This window comes from Lolium rigidum, chromosome 6, assembly GCF_022539505.1.
Source record: "Lolium rigidum isolate FL_2022 chromosome 6, APGP_CSIRO_Lrig_0.1, whole genome shotgun sequence".
NCBI lineage: Eukaryota > Viridiplantae > Streptophyta > Magnoliopsida > Poales > Poaceae > Lolium > Lolium rigidum.
Window position 1 is genome coordinate 309,325,910 of NC_061513.1, and position 13,372 is coordinate 309,339,281.

Consider the following 13,372-nt stretch of genomic DNA (forward strand, 5'->3'; position numbering starts at 1 on the left):
AGGCAAAGCCTAATGAATGGAGATTAATGTACATCAGCTCATCATACATTGTTTGGAGAATGGTGATGAAAAAAGAATAATACACTTCCATTTTGTTGACAAATTGGGTAGCTAGGGAAAAATGGAGTTAGTTTCGAAGTAGAAAATAACCCATATAGCATTTTAACTTGACTTGGGGGGAGGGGGTGGAATTGTTGTGATTTGACATAATACTTTTGTTCAGCGTTCGATATGATCATGTTTCAGAAACATAAACGGGTTGCAAATAAAGGTAAACAATATACATTTTGGTTTTCACTACGCTTAACAATTGCATTCCATGTTGATTTTTTAAATTATTTTATTGGAATCATTTTTTGGTGATTGTTCAATACACAAAAACAAATAGATCATGCCCCGATGGTTTGCCACGCCCCTTGTAACGCATCTTCACATGTGCCCCCTTACAAAAAAAAAAATTGATGGAACAAGCAATGCCAAAGGCTCAACATATACAACCTCCGCCAAATCATTTTTTTGTGATTATTAACTTATTTTATGTGATCATAATGTTTGCAAATTATCATGTGACATACATTGAGATTCTAGAGGTATTCACCATGTCTAAATGGAGTACCCAAAATTGCATAGCCTGGATGGAACTCGGATATATATGGGCCATGTAGACACTATGTTGGCATTCCAACAATCCATGTCAGTTTATTTTATTTGAGAATGTCTCACCATATAAAATTGCATTTTCCTTCTTAAGCTCCCAAATTTATCCGACTTTGATATTACAATATACATAAGACAAACTTGATGAGAGCTATCATTATCCCGCGAATAATTTTCTAAAGTAGTATAGTAAACGTAAATATGGTTTTCTATATTCAAAAACTAATATATGATTACCACCTGAGTTATGTATCATAAACTGTTCAATGTCAGGTTTTATTTGATATCTCTGTTCATATAGGTTACATGGCTCATTATAATGTTGCATCACCATACAACTAGCTTGTCCTACTTTAAGTCCCCAATTTTCTTCGAGTTTCATATTAAAATATTTTGATACATAAGACAAACTCGATCTAAAATATCATCATCACATTAAGAATTGGCTAGTAGGGTGGTGAAATTAATCAAGTTGTAATAGATTAAAGAGGTAAAGCAACCAACATATACATGAGTTAAAGTTTTATATTTATTTCATTTCAAATCTTCAATCATATCTATTTTATCTTCTATGTTCCATAACAAACATTCTTTGCTTTAGTTTATTATGTTGGGATTTTCTTTAATTGCAAGCAGAACAGCCAGTGTGGCTAGCTGGATATCTTGCTCACAAGTAAACCAAAATTTTGGTTCTATATAACAATTTCATTTCATAATGTCGAATATATCAATTTAAAATGAGCATAAGAACATGCCTCATTAGACTTCACCTCCAAGAATATAGTGCCTCCTGTTTTGATTCGCATTATTTTAGTTTGTGTCGTCTCCCCATATTGTTTGGAACAACCACATAGACACCTTCATGCGACTAATGCCACTTGCCTCTGTTTTTCTACTTATCAGAAGTGAACATATGCATGCGCAATAAACATGTTATGCACTATTTCATGTTACATTCATTTAAACGAGAGGAAGAACGGATGTGCTGGTTATAGGGGCATGCTTATTTTATTTGCCATTATGTTCAAGAAAACAAATATATGCATTCATAGTTTTATTTTTAATTAACAATGGTATTTGTAAAAAATATGTAGAGCATCTTTAAAATTAAAACGTGCAAACATGAGGAAAGAACGATCATAAAAAATTATATCTATTGTAAATTGTATGCTCTTATTAATATTATGGTAGTCCGGGTATCTCATTCATGTATACGTAAATATTAGTTTTTGTAGCCCAACATGTCTGTCCATGCAATCTCAAGTAGTCGGACACTCGGACATACTACCTAATTTACCACACAATATATTTATGGAGTATGTAAGTTTACATATCTTTGCATGTAAACTTAATTGAACACAAATATATTTATGGAGTATAACATTTTTCTATAGCCTAATATTCATTTGCGTGCACTGTCTTATGCAGCCAGATGGGTAGCCTAATTGTGAAAAAAAAAATGAATCATTTGCTAAGTACTAGCAGTGAATTAAATATCCAAATATTAAAATAATTTGGATCATGTGTACTTTAAGGTCAATTTTTTTAAGAGTATATGTAGGTGAAAGATGTTTGATTCACTTAATTTGAAGCTTTTTTTTGCCTAATACAATATTTAGATGGTTTCAGCCTTCCCTTCCAAATTTAAATAGTTCCTATGTTGTCCGGCAAAATTCCCCAAAACGATGAAATCTAAAGGGGTTCAATATTAGGTATAGCACGTATAGCTATTATTCCAGTGCTAAAGCAAACACATATGGTGAACTACATCATTGTTAAAAAAATTGCAACCTTTGTGCTTGCAAAATCTCAAGTACCAAGAAAATAATCGTAGCAATTGTTCAGTAAAATATGGTACATATCATGCCGAAAATATAATGCAATGTGAACCCATTCCTTTAAACTCATTATTGTGCCTGAGTATAAACTATGGAAGTAATGATGATAGGGAAAAATAAATTTCAGATCTACTAATGTAGTTGAGAATTTAGTGAAATGTGTAGCACATAAAAAATGATATTTAAACAGTTATGCAAATTTAAAAAGTCGTATAGCCAGCAATTTCATTGCAATAAGTCCAAATTCAAAGACGTATAATTTTGTGACACGCAAGAAATCATAATGATTCTTGGAATATTGCCGAGTACCTTAGTAATTAGCTGGTACATGTAGTTTTAATGATAAAATCTCCTTGAAGTTCAGCATATCTTTCATCATCCATGAACCTAACGCCTTGAAATTTAAATACACAATCGATTACAAACAGTAAGCATCTTCACCTTGAAAAAGTGGTTGTTGCAATCAGAGATGCTAATTAAGTTCCCTAGAAAATTTAGACCGTACCCCTTCCTGCTCAGGCTGATGTATTGGCTTGGAAACTTATTCATATGAATGTATTTGAGTTACTCAAGGTATACAAATATCGAATTGGAATCCTAGACACAATATATTTATGGTAAGCAATATAGTTATGATCATAGTAACCATCTGCAAAGTTCAAACCGTCGATCAGTGAACATATATATATTAAAGCTAGTATGTAATTCTAAAGCATAATAAGTAGAAAGGAATAAGTGTTCGGTATGAAGCTGCATGTCCTGGCACATGGTTACCAAGTTAATCTATAGAGGAGATGACTCATGAAGCAAGCTTTACTGGCAAGTTGCAACGGATCACAATCATCTTATCAGTGTGCATGTACATGCTGGTACGTAGGGCAGCCGCATGTGCATGATCAATGCATCAATCTTAGGGCAGTGATATAGCAAACCGTAACCTACAACAAATAGTTCACCAGATAAGCTGATGAGATGGATGTCATGAATACTTTAAAGGTGATCTAGGCCAGCAAGAAACGCAATCACGTTAAGCAAATGGAGGAGGAGATTAGAAGGAGCCGTTGACACCGAAGCTGACGAAGGAAGACTAATGGATGGCAAATCACAAGAGGAGGTGGAGAATGCGGATAGATGTGTCAACTTAAGGGGCCACGGCCAGCAGCACTGGAAGAGGCGATGTCATGTCACGAGTCAAGAATCGAGAGCACGTCTAACCAGCCCCCATGAATACTTTTTCGGAGCGAAATGTATTGGAATCAGACTCAATGTGTGTGTACATTTCAAATAACTTGAATGGAGTATTTTTAAATATCAGTCATTTGTTACAGATCTGTCCGTCTAAATAATTTATGTGATGTGGATTAACGAGGTATCTTCAATGGTGTATATTTGGTTTAGTAAATAATAATAGTTAGATAGATATGTGATCTCTGTCCTTTCTTGCACGTAGTATACCATAATAATTGCGAGTTTTACGTTTGAAACCTAATAGTTGCACTTTCGGGCCTATAACGTGTTCCCCGTCCTGTCATTGACAAGTTGGTCTCATGTAGGAGTCTACACAAACAGATAAAATTACGCTACAACAAATATATATGAAAACTCAGTCACATATAAATATTCTCTTATTCAAAAAAGCACATACAAGATAACATTAGCACATATCCTCAAACTACAATGCTTGCTAGGATAGATGCATGATGTATTGTGTAGCCAGACAACTAACAAACCTCCTCTTATTTAGATCCAGAAAAACAACCTCCCTAGTCAGTATTCAAGGAAAAGCAGGACGAAACCACATTGGCGGTTGATAGGGATTGCTTAGCCCTGCATAATCGGTCAAGGAGACATTGCTAGGAATATCCTCAAGATTCAGATCAATGGCAACAACATCATGGTCGGCCAGAGCAGCAATGTACAAACAATTCCTCTTCAAATCTCCCGTGGGCACCGACACGGGAACGTACAAAGGATAGTTTGGTCCAAGAAGTAATGCATGATCACCAATATCGCGAACTTCTGCAATGCTTTGTGCATCATTGTCTAGCTCATGAATCACAACCCCATGCACAATGAAGTTCCAATACTGGTTGCTATGACTTGGTCCTGTATTACCCATTCTAATAGGAAGGTCTTCTCCGTACGGGCTGACAATTAGTATATTGTCTCTCAGAGATGGCGCAAGAATGAAATCAAATCGTGCCCACCCTTGGGTATTAACAGACGAGCCCATCAGTAGCTTGGGGTGTCGTCCTCCTTGGTCCAAATTCCATGACCACAAGTCGCCGTTCTGGCAAATACCAATGATGTTACCTCTATGCATAATAGCATCACAGTAACTCTGCCCATATCTATCGGGATTCTCCAATGTGATCCAGCGATCACACCCCACCATCGTATAGGACAAATTGTCGAGTGATATCCCAATGGCAAAATAACCATCAGCGTTATTAGGAGTTCTACACAGTTGCACGCGATCAAATGACCCTGCCATGTGGTCAGGCAAGTCAATGCAACATCCCTTTGTGATAGGATTCAAAAGCTGGACACGGGTTGCTCCAACATTGGTGATCACTAGCCATTCATCTCTGCCGCCTATCCATCTCCCATATGCCAGTCCCTCCACCTCTACCGAGAACACCTTGCTTGACAATATGTTAGTGATAGAAAACAAACCCCGCTCATAATCATCCGGGATCTCCCAACCATCATCGGAGGGGGAGGTGATTAGGGTGGGAGCACCTGGCTGAAGGCGGCGATTCTTTGCGTAAACAGCTGCCCATGGTTTACAGACCAACGGAAAGCTGAGGACATCGAAAGCCCCCAGGAGATCAAGAATGGCATTGCAAATATCCGCTGGAAGATTTATCCATCCATGGAAAACGGTGGAAGTGTCGCCGGCATCTGCATGTAGACCACCATGACATGGTTAAAGATCAAATACATTAATTAATTGTGATCGAGTCGTGAAAACTATTGTCTCAAGTGATCTTAGAGCATCTCTAGCCGAACCCCTAAAACCCTTAGAGGAGCAAAAATTAACGAATTGCTATAATGTTTAGAGGAGCAATTTTTTAGGATTAGGCCTCGCGGCTCATATTTTTACTCGTGCAGGACTCCGCCGAGCAAAAGATTCCGCCTCCACCCACTTTTACACCTTCGCCGCTACGTCGCCTATTTCCGTCGGCGTTCACTCCGACGATGACCTATTTCCTCCACTACAAGCATGTACCCTCCTCCGCTCTCCTCCGCCACCCCGCTTCGCTCGGCTACTGTCCCTGAATCGGGTCGCAACCATTTCTATCCTGCCACATATTTGTGGTCGTTTCCGTACACAGTGAGCTCAATTTGTTCAAAAACTAAGCCATCAAAGGATGTAGACGTCATAGATCGACCGCCGCGAAGCTAGGCTTCACCAGAACCGAGGCCCCAATCATATTTCTCACGAGGCTAGATCCAGACGCTGCAAAGACCGGCGGCAGTCAAGACTACTATTCTGCGACCTCTATGTCGTCGATCGATTATCTCCATGGTAACATGGCCTACCACGGACAACGCCTCCACCAGATTCACCACCGGCGCCGACAATAACTCGGATGCGGTAAAGTACCTAGGGTTTGCCCATTTTGGATTTTTTCCCCAAATTAGACAAATTTGATTTTGATATTTCAAAATTAGGATACAACATGTGAGGCATGTGGTGCTCCTGGTTGGCAATCCTTGTTGAAGAATTGTGAAGAGACCAAGATGAAAATTTTAGAAGATTTGAACTTGACAATTGACCAAAAGAAAAAGCTGGAAGATAATTAGATCGAGCTAGCTCACGAGAAAACAAGGAAGATGGAGTTCTTGAAGAAAAAGAGAAGAAGCTAAGAAGAAAATAAAAAATGGAAAGGCGCAAAATATTTTAAAGAGCTAAATTTTATGAGTTCGGCTAGGATCCACTTTTTTTTAGGGAAACAAATATGTTTAAAAGATAAGAAGGCATACACTCCTCTAAATCTTTGGCTTTCGCCCTGCTTTCGGCTAGAGATGCTCTTAGTGAGGAACTCAAAAAATAACATGGACTAAGGCAAAAGATACGTACCAAGATCACCGTGTTTGGGCTCAGTGGACACAACGACGGCGTTGGTGCACATGGTGATTATCTCTTCCTCGCCGATCTTCCCGAAAAACGACGGCGGCGCGCTCTTCTCTTCCGGTAGTACACTGCTTGGGAGTTGGGACGGGTTCTTTCTGTGGCTGGGCAGTGCGAGAGCGATGGTGGAGATGCACAGGTATAAATAACGAAGCTAGGGGAAGGCATTCGGAGGCAACGGTAATAATAGTGTTTAATGCCTGCCTGTTGTTTTCCATTCTGCGTGGACAGATCAGGGACGTCCATACGTACATGAGCGGCTCCCCATTGCCCTATCTTTAGAAAATGGAAAACAATTAATTGTTAATGCATATCTCGAGGTGGATGGATATCGGTTACCATGCATATGGAAACAATTTGCTTGAGACAGATCGCTACGTTTTGTTTTTTTTGGCATTTCCTTCTTCATTTGGCCCACGCAAAGGCATGAGTATACGCTGGTTAATTCGGACAGATCAGTACCTTAATTGTTCATTCATACAGTATATCCAAATTAATGTGTATACACGCGTACACCCTCCTGGAGCATCCTGCGGTTGCTAGTACTGCAAGCAAGCCTTTTGCCACCACGACATACGCAGCTGTGTCTCGGCTGTATACTCATGCGTGCTCAGTAATATACCTAGAGTTTTCTTTCTGTTGCGACCGATTGTCATGTTGTACGAGTAGATCAAAATGAGGCTTCTGCACTCGTGGAAAACCTATCAACAAATGCATGATTGGCTGCAACACATGAGACGTTAGCTGGGTGCCGTGTTGTACAATCCGGTGCAGTACACCCCATGATGTCACATGTCACATGGGAATATTTGCTCGAAGGGTGAAACACTATAGCTCGAACTCAAATTCTTGTTTGTTCGACCGACAAAAACACCCATCGTGGAAGATTATGTAACATCCTTGCTTTAATTTGTTTCTCTCCCGGTATGGTTTAAAAATTCTTGGCATTTCAGACACATCTCGCAACAACTTTTATTTTCTTATGCAATAAATACCGATTGGTTGCACCATGTTGAGGAAATTGGATGATAACATGCGCAGCAGGGGAACAAATGCTTTGTATCAACGTAGAAATTAAATTGTAGCATTAAACAAAGGCTTTGTATCAACGTAGAAATTAAATTGTAGCATCAAACAAAGGCTTTGTGGTAGACGCCCAAAATCTTTATCACGGAGCCTAGAGTCTTCAACCAAGGCCTCACTTCACTAGGTGACAAGCGTGCGTAGGGTTCTATGATGTACTCCAGGGTGACAAGTCACCAGTTCATGAGACCCACCTGCTGAGGACCCACCTTCTTAGCGACTCAACGTCACCCTGTCGTAAGTTAGAGAATCTCATTCAGCGAATAGCCCCTTATTTCTATGGACACGCCGACCTACGCTAACGTTAGGCATGAGCTTGGTGTTTGCCTCATCTAAAACAAATACGACAACAAGTATCATTTATCATCGACCAAATATGTGGTAACGACTAACAAACTTTTTCGCGCGCAACACGTGAGAGGGACACATTATTTACTGCCCGGGGGTTATTTTGGACATCTTCTGATGAAACCACACCTTTCTTGGACTTTATTGAGTGGCACAAGCAATATCGTCGCTAGCGTAATGCTTGGAAACTTGGATATACGATACACTCATAACCGTGCCAACCTAAGCTCGCCAAGATCGGACATGTACTTGTCGCTTCCTTTGTTTGAAACAAATATGGTAATAGTAACCATTATGTATCATCAACCAAATCTATGGTCACGACTAACAACTTTTCCCATGCACTCTGAGTGAAGGGGACAAGTTATTTGTTGTCTCTCGAGGTTTTGTTCGGATATCTCATGATGAAACTACTTTTTTCTTTGACCTTTTTGAGTGAAGTAAGCAATATCGTCGATATTTTCATGACGGTAGAACTTGGTGACAATTAATATTTATTTATGCAACAATGCCGATTTGTTTCAACTAGATGTGGAGGAAATTGATCATGACATACGCAAAAGAGAAACAAATGTATGTACTAAAGCATCAAACACACAAGCGTTGTGGTAGACACGCGAAATCATTGCCATATGTTGCATATGTGTATATATCTAGCGAAACATACATGTGCTTACAACATGGAAATCTAAATAATGCAACATACACTATTAGAAACATCTAGCCTTCTTAGGGCCTGACATTTGTGGGACATAAATTGTCACCTCGAGCTCATCGCTAATAAACCTGGCTCACTAGTGCCAAAAATGCAGCCATACTAAAAGAGCTTAGAGTCTTCAACCATGGCCCCACATTACTAGGGTGACAAGCGGGCGTAGTTTGTGTGATTGTACTGCGGGGTGAGTTCAAATCACCAACTCATTGGGCCCACAAGCTAGTGGGTGACCTTGCCAGTGACTCTCCTTCACCCTGTTGTATTTTAGAGAATCTTATTTGGCGAGTAGATCCTAGCTACGATGGACACCCCAACCTACGCTGATGTTAGGCATGAGCCTGTCGTTTGCCCCATCAAAATTAAATACGTTAGTAATTACAATTTATCATAGAGAAAATCTGGTTAACGACTAACACTTTTTTCGCGCGGGGCGTGAGAGAGGAACACGTAATTTACTCTCCCCGAGGGATATTTGGAAATCTCTAGATGAAACCGCTATTTTCCTGGTATTTATTGAGTGACAGAAGAATATCACCTCCTAGCGTGATGCTCGGAAACTCGGATATACACTACACTCATAAGTGTGCCAACCTAGACTCGCCAAGATTGGGCATGTGATCATAGTTTCCTTTGTTTGAAACAAATATGCTAGTAAGTATTATGTACATTCAACCAAATATATGGTCACCACTAACGACTTTGCCGATGCATGGTGAGTGAAGGGGAGAATTTATTTATTGTCTCTTGAGGTTTTGTTCGGACATCTCATGATGAAAATACTTCTTTATTTGACTTTTTTGAGTCAAGTATATCATCGTCAGTTTCATGCTCATAGAACTTGGTGACAATATATGTTTATTTATGCAACATATACCATTTGGTCTCAGCTGCATGTTGAGGAAACTGACCATGACATACGCATCAGAAAAACAAAATTATGTACTACATCATCAAACTCACAAGCTTTGTGGTAAATGCACGAAATCGTCACCACATGTTGCATATGTATATGCAGCAAAATATGAATGCACTTTCAACATAGCAAACTAAACAATGCAACATAGACATATCAGAAACATCTACCCATTTACAACCTGGCATTTGTGGGACTAACCTTGTCAACTCAAGATCCGATAAACCTGACTCGTCGGAGCCACTATGTTGCCAAGCTCAGCCTAGAGTCCTCCACAAAGACCCCACATTACTCGGATACAAGTGGTCGTTTCTCTCACATACTTGAGGGTGGCTTCAAATAACTAACATGTGGGTCCCACCAGTTGAGGTCCCACCGAGCTTTTTACTTCTCTCGTTGGAAATAAATACGGTAGTAAGTATCATTTATCATGTGACAAATATGTGGTAAGGACTAATGGATTTGTTCACGCGCATTGCATGAGGGCAATAAGTTATTTATCGTCTCGTCCCCGGGGTTATTTTGGACATCTCTTGACTAAACCTCTATTTTCTTAGAGTTACTAAGTGACACAAGCAATATCGTTGCTAGCGCGATGTTGGGAAACTCGGATATGTGATACATTCATGACCGTGCCAACATAACATCGCTGGCATCGGGCATGCCCTTGTCGTTCCCCCTATCTGAGACACATGTGGTAGTAAGTATATCATTTAATATCATGCAAATATATGGTAACTAATACTCACTCCATCTCAGTTTAACATACACCTTGTTTAAGACAAAGTTTGATCATTAATTTAGTTAATAAAATATAAATTGTATATCTACAAAATCTGTACCATTAGATTCGTATTCAAAAAAGGTTTCAAATAATATAACTTTTTAAAATGTATTTCATATTTAATTGACCAAAATAATGGTCAAACTAATTTTTTTAAACAACGAGCATGCCTGTTAAACCGAGACGAAGGAAGTAACAAATTTATTTGCGGGTAGCGAGTGAGGAGAACACGTTGTTTTATGTCCCCGAGGGTTATTTTGGACATCTCACGATGAAACCGTTATTTCCTTGGACTACATTGAGTGACACAAGAAATATCATCCCTAGTGTGAGGCTTGGGAACTCGGATGTACAATACACGCATAACCATGTCAATCAGAACTCACCAAGATTCGTACATGTGCTTGTTGTTTCCTTTGTCTGAAACACATATCTTAGTAAGTATTATGTATCATCAAACAAATATATGGCCATGGCTAAAGGCTTTGGTGACGAATGATGCATGAAGGGGACAAGTTTTTTACTATCTCTCGAGGTTTTGTTCAGACATCTCATCATGAAACTATGTTTTTATTTGACCTTTTTGAGTGAAGTAAGCTATATTGCTAGTGTGATGCTCGTGTAACTTGACGACAATTTATATTTATTTATGCAACAAATACCGATTGGTTTCAGCTACATGTTTAGGAAATTGCTCACGACATATGCAGCAGAGAAACAAACGCATGTACTATAGGAAAAAAATAGCGCGCTATAACAAAATAGCGTGGATCTAAAAATACGCTATTAGCATGCTATAGCGTGCTATTAACGCGAATAGCGCGCTATAGCACCGAAATAGCTTAGTGTCGGTTCTTCAAATATGCTATAGCGTGCTATTAGCGTTGAAATAGCGCGCTATTTTTTCCATGACTATAACACACAAGCTTTGTGGTAGACGCATGAAATCATCTTTGCATGTTCCATCTGGGTATATATGTAGAGAAACATACATGTTTTACAAATGTCAAACTAAACAATGCACAATACACATACCAACAACATCTAAACCATTTATAATATGGTATTTGTGGGAATGGCTTTTGTCGATGCCGTGAGAACCGGGGACCGTAGGAATTCGGCCAGCGCATGTCGCCTTCCTGGCCTGCCTGGTCAAAATCGGATTCTGAATACCCTCCCATGAGGGGCGGTGCTGCTCCTGGGGAGGAGTCTTGTAACTTTTCCGACTCTTGGCGAAGGAGTCGTTGCTCTGGCGCTCCTTATAAGGAACACGTGGATAAAACCCCACCAACCAACATAGCCTGGCCGAGGCATCGAGACCCTCATATATATACCACCGCTCGGCAACAGAGGTTGCTGGTGGCTCTCCTTCTGAAGAAGAAGCGTATCTCGCCAACGGCTGCTAGTGACGTGTGGGCGTACCCGTGGCGCAAATGCACACATGATACATGGCACATCCGCTAGTATAAAAAGGAGTGCCCAACCTTTGAAAAGGAGGTTGGATACCAAAGCAATTGGAGTCTAAGGAGAGAGTCTTCCCGCCTTAGTTCTTCGAAAGATCAAGAACAAGCTTGCTAGAATCTCGCGGGAAAGGCGAGTTCTTCGATTGTAATCATCACACCACCGATAAATTCAAACAAGCATGACGTAGGGCCTTAGCTTGCAAGAGCAGCCTGAAGCTGGGTAAAATTGTCGTGTGTTTGACATGCTTGTGTGAGATTGTTTCGTATTGCCTCCCTTCTCCAAATCTTGTGAGTGACTCAGCACCACCTTGGAGTATGCTAGAGAATCTAATCCAACGACTAGCCCCTAGCTTCTAAGGACACGTGATACGTTGCAAACCTATCTATAATTTTTGATGCTCCATGCTTGTTTTACACCAATTTCTATATATTTTGTTTACACTGCGTGGCACTTTTATGCATTTTATGGAACTAACCTATTGACAAGTTGCTACAGTGCCGATTCTCTATTTTTTGCTGCTTTTGTATTTCAAAAAAGTTGTACAGGAAATATTCTCGGAATTGGACGAAACAAAAGCCGAAGTTCCTATTTTACTGTAACGAAGACGGAGTCCAGAGGACAGACGAAGAAGTGCCAGGAGGCGGCCACGCCATGCCTAGGCGCGGGCCACCCCCTGGCCGCGCCTAGGGGTGTTGTGGGCCCCTCGGGCGCCCACCGATCTCGCCCTTCCGCCTATTTATTTATCTGATCGAGAAAAACCTAAATACCCGAGCCTCCATCCATGAAAAGTTTTATCGCGACCGTCATCGCCGACCCTAGCTCGGGAGGGTTCTCAAGCTCTTTCGGCACCCTGCCGGAGAGGGAGATCATCACTGGAGGCCTCTACATCGCCATGCTCGGTTCCGAAGTGATGCGTGAGTAGTTCATCTCTGAACTACGGGTCCATAGCAGTGGCTAGATGGTTGTCTTCTCCAATTTATGCTTCATGTTTAGATCTTGTGAGCTGCCTATCATGATCAAGATCATCTTTATGTAATGCTACATTTTTTCTGGGATTCGATGAATATTGAATACTATGGTTGAGATTGATTATACACTTGTCATATGTTATTTGTAATCTTGCATGCTCTCCGTTGCTAGTAGATGCTCTGATCAAATATGTGCTTGTGACTCCAAGAGGGATTTATGCTCGATAGTGGGTTTATGCCTCTAGTAATCTGGGAGAGTGACAATAACTTCTAAGATTGTAGATGTGTTGTTGCTACTAGGGAGAAAACAACACTGGTTTGTCTAAGGATAATTCTATTGTTTACTTTACACACTTTGCTTAATGCAATAATTTGGTGCTTGCAACTTAATACTGAAAGGGTGATAACCCACAAGTATAGGGGATCGTGTGTAGCCTTTTCGATAAGTAAGAGTGTCGAACCCA